The sequence below is a fragment of the Aptenodytes patagonicus genome, chromosome 1 (assembly GCF_965638725.1).
Source record: "Aptenodytes patagonicus chromosome 1, bAptPat1.pri.cur, whole genome shotgun sequence".
In the NCBI taxonomy this organism is placed as follows: domain Eukaryota; kingdom Metazoa; phylum Chordata; class Aves; order Sphenisciformes; family Spheniscidae; genus Aptenodytes; species Aptenodytes patagonicus.
The window spans coordinates 199412566-199425012 of NC_134949.1; the positions used below are offsets into that span (position 1 = coordinate 199412566).

General features: G+C 44.0%; 1 protein-coding gene across 1 annotated transcript in view; it reads left to right on the forward strand.

Annotated features, from left to right (window-relative positions):
• Positions 1-1089: 1089 nt before the first annotated feature.
• TRPC4 (transient receptor potential cation channel subfamily C member 4) overlaps positions 1090-12447 on the forward strand; it is a 172213-nt gene continuing 160855 nt past the window's right edge. Inside the window, exon 1 of the mRNA XM_076354478.1 lies at positions 1090-1502. The gene's annotated coding sequence lies outside the window, so the exon portion shown is untranslated. The remainder of the gene's footprint in view (positions 1503-12447) is intronic.

Sequence of the window (12447 nt, forward strand, 5' to 3'; positions counted from 1 at the left end):
AAAGGAAGAGACCTGGCTGTCTTGTCGTGCCTTCTCAGCATCTCTGTCTCTGCACGTTGCACCTTTTTCTTACCATTTCTAAGCTCGTGCATTTAAGTTCTGTCCTAGTTTTTTAGGGAAAGGAAAAGTAAAGTGGGGAAACGGTGTCTAGCCTCATTCCCTCCGCTCCTCTATTATGAAGCTTGGCTGCGGCTCGGTCCCGCACAGCCTCCTGTTAACGTCCAGGCCGGCCTGACCCAGCGGCACCGGGCGAGGCTGGGGCAGCATGAGGGCAGGGACCTACCGCGCTGGACGGTGCGCGGAGGGGCGCACTCGGGACCAGCCCAGCCTGAGCCCCCGCTCGGGGCGGAGGCACGGTCAGAGCCTTCGCCGCGCCTCGGGAAGCAGCATCGCGAAAGCTACCGAGGCCAAATCTCGGCTCCAGGCTCGAAGCGCACCGGGAGCGGCCCCCGCGGAGGCGGACTCAGAGCCCCTGCTGCGATCGCATGGAGCGGTTTAGGTCTTTCCCAGCTGCAGAGAGTTGTAGTAGCAAACTTTCTCTGGAGTCGACCGCTGCTCGTCGGTGTATTTGCCTTTGAGCGGTCCCGTGCGGTGCACGTTCTTGGCTCACCTAGGAGCCCAACTCCATCTCTAGGTGGGTGTCTTCTCGCTCCTGCCTCCCCTCCTCTCCCCGGGGAGACGTTTGGGTGAACACTGAACAGCCAAACACCCGCGAAGGGGCAGAGCGGGCGGGGGCGGCCGGCCACGGGGCGGGCCGGGGCAGTGCGCGGAGCCTCGCGGAGCCCAGCGCGGAGGCGCAGTGCGCGGCGCGCCCGCAGGGGGGCGCAGGCGGGCAGCGCCGGTGCCGCCGCGGCGCGCAGGGGGCGCCGGGCGAGGGGAGCGGCGCGGCCGCGGGGGGCCGGCGAGGGCAGCGCGGCGGGGGCGGCGGGCCGGGCGCAGGGCGGCGGGAGGGGGCCCGCTAAGGCAAACCTTGCCGCCGGCCGAGGAGAGAGGGCGTCGGCGAGGACGGAAAACCCCAGCGTTTGCCCCTCTGCGCTCTTCTTGCCTTTATTTCTGTGTCTTTCCTCCCTCCCCATGCTGCGCAGCCTGCGCTCTCAGGGAACCGTCGCATCGAAAGGAGCTGTTACTTTTTACAGCCAGCATGAGGCTCCCCGAGGGAGCAAGGAGATGCCGCACTAAGCAGCCGGGGAAGAATCTGCCTCTCATCTGTTGCACCGGAGCCCGGCGGCAGGCGCGGTCCCCCCGGCTGGGGGTGATGGACACCCGCTAACTCGTGGGCGTGTATCCGAGAGTGTCTGCACGCGTGGCAAACACGAAGAAAATAAAGTAAAAATGGGAAAAAGTGGCTGAGACGGACGAGAGCCGGTGAAATAAAACAAACACCTTTTAAAGGGATTTAACTTACAAAAGGGATTGAAAAGGATACTACTTCCAAGGGAAAATGTGACCTGTTAAAACTGTTGAAGGAAGATGCCGGCTGTCAACGCATGCACCTAAACCAAGTAAGTTCTCGTCAACTTTGATATATTATCTTTCTGAATCTTTGATTACCTTCTTGTCCGTCTACAAAAAAAAAAAAAAAAAGTCCCTAGGACGGTCTGAGGTAACTTTTACGCCGACACAAGCATAAAGCGACATTGTGCACCTCCTTGGTCACAGCCCAGAGGAGCATTAAGATCCCTTTCTTTCCCTCGTACGTAATAAACGTGTTTTTTCCCTCGCAGCCGCTGCCGTGGGAAGCGGCATCCCTCGGTGGCTGGGTGCAGTGTGACACCTGCAGGACAGCAGAGCGCCCGGGGGAGGGAGCGGGCAGGGGACCGCTCCCCGGCGGCGCAGCGGGGGAGGAAGCTCCGCATCTGCCATCCGCTCCGGGCAAAAGCGAGGGCGGCCGCAGGTGGGAGCCTCGCCGGGCCGCCCTCCCAACCCGCGGCTCCTGCCGGCCCGGGCGGGGCTGAGGGGCACCCCGGCCCCCGGCGGTGCAATAGCGGGAGTTTGCATGTCACGCACAGGGGCTGCCTGCTTTCGGCCCCGCGCACACGGGTCGGGGGGGAGAGCCCCGCCGCGGCGCCTCCTGCCCCGGCGCTGGGTGCTGGCGGGGAGCCGGGGCGCGGCGGGGCGGGTCACGCCGCGGGCCACCGCTGCTCCCCTCGGTACCGGCGGCCGCAGCTGGGGTGTCCCCGTTGTCCCCTCGAAGGGACCTCGCTCCCCGCCGGTGCGGTCCGCAGGGACCCTCCTGGGAAGGCACAGGGCCTGCCGGGAAGCCTCCGGGGGGGACCTGACGAAACGCAGGTAGATGGGAGGAGGGCACGGTGAAACGAGCCGTGGGACGGCTCACAGATAAATAAAGTGGCTGGTGGGATTCATCCCTGCGCTGGGTTTACACTTGCGAGATCCTGACTGTTGTGGCAATCGGACAGAAGCCATAGTCCTGTTGGTAAGAAGCAGCTGATGCTCTGGAGGCTTAAACGCTGATAGAAAATCACACTCTACAAAGGGGCAGAACTGCGAAATTCGCTGCAATTGGCAAAACCTGCAGCCTTGTTAATCTAGTATTTCCCTGTTTTTACAAGAAAATGTCGTTTATGCCCTTTTGTTTTACTGGACTCAATTGAGTGATTTCCCGTTAGCATGGCAACCAAAATTTGCATTTCTCTAAGCGTACCTTGTAAGTGAGATGGCTCTTCCAATGCTAAAACACCTTTTAGGTGGAAGTAATAAAAACACTTTCATCTGAGAAAGAAATACTTTTTATAAGAATCAGTGCACATATAGATTTCCTATAGAATACAGTATATACAGAATCGGAAATAGTTTATTGTAAGTCCTACACACTAAACTAAATGCCAACATTACAGCACTACTTGAGGCTACTTGAAATTTCAAATTTAATTGTACTGGAGTGACATAGCACGTTTCAGTGTTTGCTGAAAGCATTACTTTCTCCAAAGCCCAGACCTGGAAACCTTAGCAAGGTTATCTATGCAAACATACAGATTTTTTCCATAATTTAACCTCATTTACATAAGCAAGAGTTTTATGTACAGTCAGAGAAGCCAAGCACCAAGGTGAGACTGCTTTAGAACTGTCTTAGAATAGCAGAAATTCTGGACTTACAGAAGACGTGAGTTTACACCCCTTCTTCAGGCAAGACTCGGAAATAGGCTTTGTCCTTTAGTATCAAAACAGCTGAAACTCTCATGGCACAGTTTGGTTTTCCTTTGTTGTCGCCTTCTATACTGAAAAACCTTGGTTTTGCTTGCAGAAGGATGGGGTTCTCCACTATAGTTTTTCTTCTCTTTCATCTGTTGTTCAGACTTTGGAACAGATGAGACTGTATTTGGAAACAGCGAAACAAAAACATGTCTGTCTTTTAAATTCAACTTCAGCCACTTATTCTGAGTCTATATATAGTAGTCATTGCCCTTAAAATAGCTCCAGAAAGAAATTCCATTTCTTCTTATCTCATCTTATTTAGAGCCAAATACTGCCAGTTGAAATTTAAGTCAGTTGAGGTCTCTACAGATCTGGTATGATTTTGCTTATCTTTTTGAGTATGCCTGCTGAAAATATGTGTCCAGAGCAATGTGGCTCCACTCTTGATGAAAGTGCAGTTGCATTACTCCAGTGGGGAGAGCTCACCAAGTATATATCGGAGGACACATGTAGAGAAAACTCTTAAGGGATTAGCTTTCACCTTTGTACGTGTGTGTATATTGCCTCACTTAGATGACAAGTAAAAATGAGCGTGACTGCTCCTCCCAACACCTGAGACCGGGCTCCATGCCAGTACACTGTTTAATCTGTCAGCTTTTTCTGGGACGTGATTCATTGGAGTAAGGGTGGCAAAATCAACAGGGAAAATCCCGTGTAGCCTCTCTGCTGCTTCTGGTGATTCTGGTAATCAGCGCTAAAAGGGACTGAATTCCTTTTGAAAATGATGACTAAGTCACCATAGCTTGTCTTACAGAAAGGCGACATAGAAGCAGGAAGAAAAGACTGTTATAACCTGTTTCAAGAAAAAGCAGACAAGAACAGAGGAAGCATTGTTCTATTCAGACACTTAATGGCTTTATGAGTGTCAGATTTACCATTACCTTTTCTGTTCAGATTTAAGTTGTGTTGGGTTATATTCTGGTTACTTTATCAAATATAATATTTTAAATTACTGAAAGGAGGTTGAAATCAATCTTCCATCACCATGTTTTGTGACAACAAACAAATTTCAGAAACCATCTTTTTTAGAAGCCCTGAATCCACTGAGGAAGATAAGACAGACTTGCCCTTACTTTACTACACTTACACTACTTTACTTTAAGCAGTGTAGCATAGCATTAGTATAACACCAGCAACAACGGTGCCCGGATCCTCATGTCCACTGTGATTTGTTGCTGCATAACAAATTCACCTGATTAAATAAATATTAATTAATATAGTTTTATATAATGAACATAAAGAAAGGCTGAGCAAATTAAATCTTCTTTTTGTAACAGATATCCATGCACAAATCCTTCATAGGTGCATTAGCTTTCAGTCAAATAGAATTTGAAACTGTTAAAAGAGGAACACCTGGATATAAGGCATAATTGCTTTGCACAGTGAAGTTTGCAAAGAAATTAAAGGGTTTTAGTGTGCAACACAGACAAAAGTAACAAATAAATGAAATTTATTATAGCAGGTTTTTCTTAGAGTTGTGGGCTGTTTTTTTTTTCTCCCTTCAAACTTCTGTTTTAGTTTGAATTCTCAAAGTACTTCTAACACTTTTTTACAACCACCTATTTCTAATTTAGACAGTGACTGGTGTGAGACAAAAACTGAAAAGAACCTTGGATAAAAATTACCTTTTTTTTTACAGCTAAGCTATTTTTCAGTGAATGTGGGCTGAGGGGGGACAGGAAAACTTCCTCAAATTTGAGTGAATTTTACATATGTCTAAGAGTATGAACCAGTCAAATGTAACCTCTAAAGTCTGTGACAGCTTCTGCAATTGCTTGGTCACTGAGCCTTTGCTCAATACACTCACCTGAAAAGCTTCGCACATACCTGTACATGTCAGATGAATTATTTGAATGTTATGATAATATTATCCGGTATATTATGCAATGGGTAGAGAGGGGAACAATAGATGGAGAAAGATTTTTCACTGGGCTTTCCTGAGACAGAGGTTACGGGATTATTCTGGAGATACTTTCCACATATCATTGAAAGCTTCTAAGGAGCAAGCAGCCTTTCCCCAGGAGGCAAAGGCCCCCATCCCACTGCTGGTGCATGGACAGTCTGTGTGTGGCCAAGCCCTGTGGTGGTGCCCCTGAGCTCTTCCCCATGGGAAGTATTGGGCCCAACGCTGTTTAATATCTTCATAAGTGATCTGTATGATGGGATCAAGTGTACCCTGATGAAGTTTGCTGATGATACCAAATTGAGTGGGGAAGTGGACACTTTGGAAGGGAGAGACACTCTGCAGGAAGACCTGGATAGGCTGGAAGAGTGGGCTAACAAGAACCTTACGAAGTTCAACAAAGACAAATGTAAGGTCTTGCACCTGGGAAAACAAAATCCGGGAGTGCAGCACAGGCTGGGATCTACCTGGCTGGGGAGGAGCTCTGTGGAAAGGGACCTGGTGGTCCTGGTGGACAACCAGCTCAATATGAGTGAACAGTGTGCTGCTGCGGCAAAGCAAGCCAACAGGATGCTGGGTTGCATCAACAAGGGCATCACCGGCAGAGATAAAGAAGTCATTATCCCACTCTACTCAGCACTTGTCAGGCCACACCTGGAATGCTGTGTTCAGTTTTGGTCCCTGCTATACAAAAAAGATGTGGGCAGGCTGGAGAGGGTCCAGAGAAGGGCCACAAAGACGATCAAAGGACTGGGAAGCCTGCCATATGAGGAAAGGCTGAGAGAACTGGGTTTGTTCAGCCTTGAGAAAAGAAGGCTTAGGGGAGACCTTATCACCATGTTCCAGTATTTAAAGGGTGGCTGCAAAGAAGATGGAGACTCCCTTTTTACATGGAGTCACATGGAAAAGACGAGGGATAATGGGTACAAGTTACTCCTGGGGAGATTCCAATTGGACACAAGAGGAAAATTTTTCACAATGAGAACAATCAGCCATTGGAATAACGTCCCCAGGGAAGTGGTGGATTCCCCAACATTGGACACTTAAGATTCGGCTGGACAGGGTGCTGGGCCTTCTTGTCTAGACCGTGCTTTTGCCATGAGAGGTTGGACCAGATGATCCTTGATGTCCCTTCCAACCTGGTATTCTGTTAATGTATGATTCTAGTCCTAGCTCAGCACATGCTGGTTTTCCATTAGTATTTGCCTGACACTCAATTTCTTTTTTTTTTTTTTTAAGTGATTCCTTCTGATACCAGTTTTTAGGACCAAAAATACATCCTTCCTTGGCTCAGAGAATTGTAAAGCTCATGCCATCTGCATTCACACCCAAGACCAGACTGGAAAAACAGATACTAGGGTCCTCATGTCCTCGTGCCAGCTAGTTGTGCAAGGTGCAGTTCAGTTGGCTTAAGGTATCTTCCCTGACTGCCAACTGCCACTCTAGGAGGACACCAGTCTCCTAGTCTTGTAGCATACAGGCCAGCCTTTTTTTGGCTACATCTGATACCCTGAACTGACATGAAATACTTACTGAGGTGAAACTGTAGGATCTCTCTTCCTTTCCTGGAAAGAGAAAGGCAGAAGCAGAGAGTGAACCATGCTCCGTATTTTGTCATCTCCTTTATAGCAGAACAAGCATCGTCTAGAGGTGCCTGTCTCTATTTGCTAACTATGCAGCAAGACCCGAGACAAGAAACTTGCCTTCTTAAGTTAGGTTAGCTGAATCCCAGCTGTGCATAGCAGGCTGTGGTAGTACAGCATAAAGGTTAAATAAGCACAGAGGTCAGTAGTGAGATCCAGGACAAATGGTTACTATAATCAGGCTAAAATGCATGTTTTTTTAAAAAAGCCATGTATACACATGCACACGCACCAAGCTGCTGTGCTAACTTTGAAACAATCCGTAAACAGCATGAACTTAAAACTGACTGTTGGGTGTATGCTTCTGGGAGTTTGCCAGCTGTCAGCTCTGCAATCCAGTTTCCTTACACAGGATTCTTCAAAACATATAGTCTTATGCAAACTGTCAATAACTACCTAAAACATTTGTCACTTTTCAGCTCAGGTGTCTGGTTCTCATGTCCGTCAGAGAGGCAGCAGCTGCCAAAGAGCCAAAAATTTTCTCAGTGAAGTCCAAGTAGTGGGGATGATTATTAACCCGGGCCATAAAGCATGAGAGGAGCATTAATACAACATCTACCCCAAAATGTATGATGGGAAGTTGGCCTAGCCTGAGAGCTTTGCTGCTCCTTACAAGATATGGGCATTCTGCCAGTAAGAACCTTCCTACAGTAGACTCCATGTGGGATTGACTGAGAATTCAAATTTCTCACTTTAACCATAATTTAATCAAAGTACCCACTCACATCAGGGAGGTTTGCAGTCCTAGGAAAATCAATGCAGTCCTGTGTTCATTAGATTAATGGACACGCTTTTGTCTGTGTTCCTTCTGTGTTGCCCTAAATCAGGGGAAGAATACTAAAGGATTCTATTTTGAAGATGAAAACTAATATTCCATAGCATACAGATGTCTTTAGCAGATTAGCAGTTTGGTGTCAGACCTGAGTGTACAGTACTAAGAAGAGAGAACACCAAATTTACTCCCAATGAAAATTTCATTGTTTTCTGTATTTAAATGTATTTTTTTCTAAAAATTTGTATACTTCAAAACTTAGTTTGTATTTGCTAATAAATATTTTATTTCATGCATTGATTTGCTACTATCATTTCCATTATAAAAAGCAGAACAGGCCAATTTATTTTTTGAGTAGAGGAACAGACAATAGGATTGTAGCCGAAGATACAGGATCATATTGTGTCTGATTTAAGGTTACCCCCAGTATATGTGTATATAGTAATTTATGTCAAAAACATTTTTGCTGACAAATCTTGAAAAGCTCTAAAAAGGGATTTTTGCACCAAAGGTCAGGTTCTTTTCACCTAGCTGCCAAAAATTTGATTGCCAGTTGTAAACCAACCATCTATGTTCCTTGTGTAGTCACTGAAAAGAGACAGAAACCTCCAGTGGACAAACTAGTCCCATCTAACTCATACACCTGACATAGAGTGGGAGGAATCAGGTATTTATTGTTGCTGGTTGTTGTTGGATTTCACACAGCTAAAGTAAGGCAAAATGAATCTCACCCTAGCAGTTTCAAAAAATAAAAAAACATATTCAGAGGGGACAGAAAATAGACACCTGTTTTCTTCCAAGGTATCTCAAGGTCTTATTGACCTTCATGGTATTGATGCAGACATTGTAACATAACTAGATAACTACAACATAATTCAAATATCCTGTTGTCTGTTCTCAGAATTTTTAAGAGTTTGTGGTTGGATTAGGTAGCTGAAATACAGCTTGTAGCTGTGCCAAGGGAAACAGGAGCATCAGCCGGACCCGTGTAAAAGAAGAACACACAGTTCTGGGTGCTCACATCCCGCCTCCCGCAAGTGCAAGATGTCTCTCCTCCAGAGAGAACATCCTGCATCTGCGGAGCAAGGGAAAGCAAGCACAGATTCTCTTCAAATGCTTTCAGCATCACTATCTCCACAATGTACCTTAGTCTACTGAATACGTAATTACAACAGAAATTATCTTTCAGTGATGACATAGTTGTTTTAATTTCTGTTCATGTGGAAATGTTCATTATTATCAAAACACTTCAAAATAAATCCTTCTGCTATGCTTCAACACTGACTGCTACATACATTCTGCCTATCTTCTACTGGAAAACAACTAAAATATCCCATTTGTGTTTTGCTTATACTGACAACATTTTGTTTTAGATTGGGAGAGATGTTTGCCTTTCATTTTTGATGGTAATCACTTAAAGTGATTAGAGATGCAGTCAATCCCTTGAACTTGTTTATGCTGGCATGGTGAGTTTGTTTTTCAAATTTGATGCGTTCTATAGTACATTTGTACCTGCAACATCATCAGTTTCAAAAACATATGCTTTCCCTATGGTGGCTTTAATTATCTAGCAGATACCCTACAGAAGGAATTTTGGCCATGAATAAAACCAAAACCAAGTTGCCTACAGAACAGTTGTCTAATTTGCCTTAAGCCTCTTAGCTACAAAACTGTCATTCAAAAGGCAGTAGCTGCTTGTCTTTGAATTCATCTGGACACCTTAACGTCAGACCTGTGAATCAAAGCTAGTCTTTGTAGCTTGTAGAAGGAACCTAGTAACTTCGTAGGGTGATTCATGTGACCTATCTTGAAGGAAATTAATTGCCCTCTGCAGGGGGTACTTTTCTTCCTATTTGTAATAAAGGAAAATCGGGATGACAAACCGGCCTTGGATGTCAGTGTTTTGGATTCCTAGGTTAGCGAATATGAATCTTGCCTTTATTTTTCAAATGTTTTAAATCGAAGTACTTCATCGTGCCACATAATGATTAATAAAGCTTCCTAAGTCTAATATGAAGAATGTGCTATACCAATTTTTAAAAACTAATTAGGAACCTGGCACCTACGGCACAGAGATCACATACTGCAAATTGACGGCATAGGTAGGTATTTGTACTAAGTCCTGGGCTATAACTACTCTTGTATTTTCTTGTAAAAGGCATCAGGCTTAGTACAGAGCAATTGCAAAATAATATTTTGGTCTGCCCACTTACATAAAAACATTTTCATGATTGTTTAACTTAGTGATATTAACTTTGAGCATATTTATTTATGCACTGAGGCCAGTTGTACCAAATACTGATGTGATTTGAGATGATTACATTTATTGCTGCCGTGTCTTTACGTAGAACTAACCTTCCACATAACTTTTTTTTTTTAAAATCTTTTTTTTTCAAATCTTTGTTTTTTCAAATCTTTTTTTTTTCAATTGAGGATTTGCTTCTTCTACAATACTTAAAACAAGCACACCGAGCAAGGGTTCAAATCTCACTTCTTTTGAGTGTGCTTTGTCCACAGGTGAGAGAAGCAGGGGATGCTCAGTGAGCTGGGTTGCATTTCAGTGGTCGGGCACTAGTCCAGCCTCAGAGCTGCACTGAGTTACTGGACTAACTGACAGCACACACTGGATTTTGTAGGGATGGATTAGTATAAAAGAAAGATTTCTCACTCATCCCCAGAGTGCTTCCTCTTCACTCACTTCCTAGAAACCACCCTCATTTTGCTACTGCCTCTGCTGGCTTTAGGCCAGGTGGGAGCTTTCTTCCATCTGAAGAATTCCTTTGGGTTAACTGCAGACAAGACCTAGCTTTTTAAATCTTTATAATTAAAAAAAAATCCAGCGCATAAGATACAATCTGGATGTATGCCTTCAATCCATTCTGTCATTGTATTTTGTTAAAGGGACTTTACTCTCATAACAAGGTATTTCCTTGCTTAGCACCACACTGTTTTACTAATGTTTTCTTACTGATGTGCTCTTGTGCATTCACCCTTGCCCCTTATTAATGTCGGATTTCCCACTCACTTGCTCAATATGTTAAGTCCAGAAGTTGTAGGTGAGCTCTTGGTAACACTGAAGAGGATTTCATTTGGCTTTAGTGTTAGGAAGCACCAGGGTCTCTGGGGAGGAGCCAACCACCTAACCCTGAGGAGAGGGTTAGGCCAGCAGTATCCATGTGTGGGTCTGCAGGTCTGTCCGATGAGATATGTTCAAGGAACTCATTAGCTTGTCAGTCCTCAAAGGTTCTGTAGTTCTTCAGGGCACTGCTAGTAACACTCAAGAAATAAGTAACTTAGGACATTATATCGTGCACTACCCAAAGCCCACATGTCAGGGTCCTTATTTTCAGGAAGAATCATTGGTGCTTAATAATTCTCCTCAGTGATAATATACAACCAGGTTTCTCTTAAAACCAAAGTTTTGCTGACTTGGGCAAGGTAGCGAGGGCATGAGTGGGACTTCAAGGAGGAGAGAAATATATTGACATTTCAAAACAAAAATTAACAAAACAGTAGGCATTTTCATTTCAAAGCAGTCATACAAATAAAGGACAATGAAGACCATGTCTCTGTTGAGAGACACTAGTGCATTCAAAAAGGCCAGCTCATGCTCATATTCTCCATGATATTCCCATTGACAGTTAGATAACAGACATCTTTCACGGCTTGATTTCCTTCTGGAAACATAGTGATTTGGTAGACAAGTATACTGGAGCAAAATGACACTTTAGTCATCTTACTCCATTAGTGTTTTCTTCCTTAATTGCCTGTTTACTGTTATTTTAACACTCTGTCCTTAAACCCTTTGCTTAAAAACAAAGTCTACAATAAAAATTGCCTAAAACAATCAAAAACTCATAATAGCAAAGCTTTATGGTCAGCACATGATGGAATTCAGTTTGAAGAAATAAGATGCTACCTGTGTTTTGTAATTTAACCTTGATTCAAGAAAGTATTTGAATGTAAAGAAGGCTTGGTGTTCTACTGAAAGCAATGCTTCAGAGGATGCTTCTCATTAAGCATTCACTTAGTTTCTTTCCTCAGTATAAGACATTTGCCTGAATCCAGGTTTAAGGAATATAATTTGAAAGTTCAGGTGAAAATTTTATATATGATAACAAAGAAAAGTATCAATACTACACAAATTCATACAGAGAATCCAGCATCACTTTAGCAATTTCACACGATAGAATTATATTAAAGATGTTTCTGCTATGCATGTTTGCATTCTCCTTTGGAAGTGTTACTTTCTTTCACAGATGCAACCCATTATTTGATTTTTTTCCCATTCCTTTATCATAGCTGTCTGAGAAAACTGCTTTTATTACATGCTTTTATTATATAGGTAGCTGTCATTTAACAAGTCCATTTTATAGCCAAAGATGCCATATTCAAAAACACTTTCAGCAGCTTTTGCATACCGTAAAGCTTCCTAAAATCCCACAAGCTGCCTGCTTTTCAATCTATTTGCATACTTATTTGTTTTAGATTGCAACTGTGTATGTTCTTTGGGCTTAGAGAAATATGAAGATCACAGGTGAATTTAAAATGATGGCAATGGTCAAAGTAATTTGAAATTCTAGCACCCTAGTGTGAAATTTTACAAAATACAAAATGAAACAATTGTGCCTTCTCATCAATCATACATGCATTGGTTCAGATGGAAGATGTAATTCTGAAAATTTGCCCCCTTCGTTCCAAGAGAATTATAATGCTCTGGCAGCTTTTTGTTTCTTCTCAATAATTTAGCAGTTTATGAAAAATATATTGTGTCTCCTTCTCCACTCTGATGCAGTCAATGCAATTACAAGTTGTGGAGAATCTAGTCCAAAATCTTGCTACTCTGAGTATTTTAGAAAAATGTATAGGCCTAAAACATTAATCTATTTACCATCATTACCATGGTTGCAGCGCGC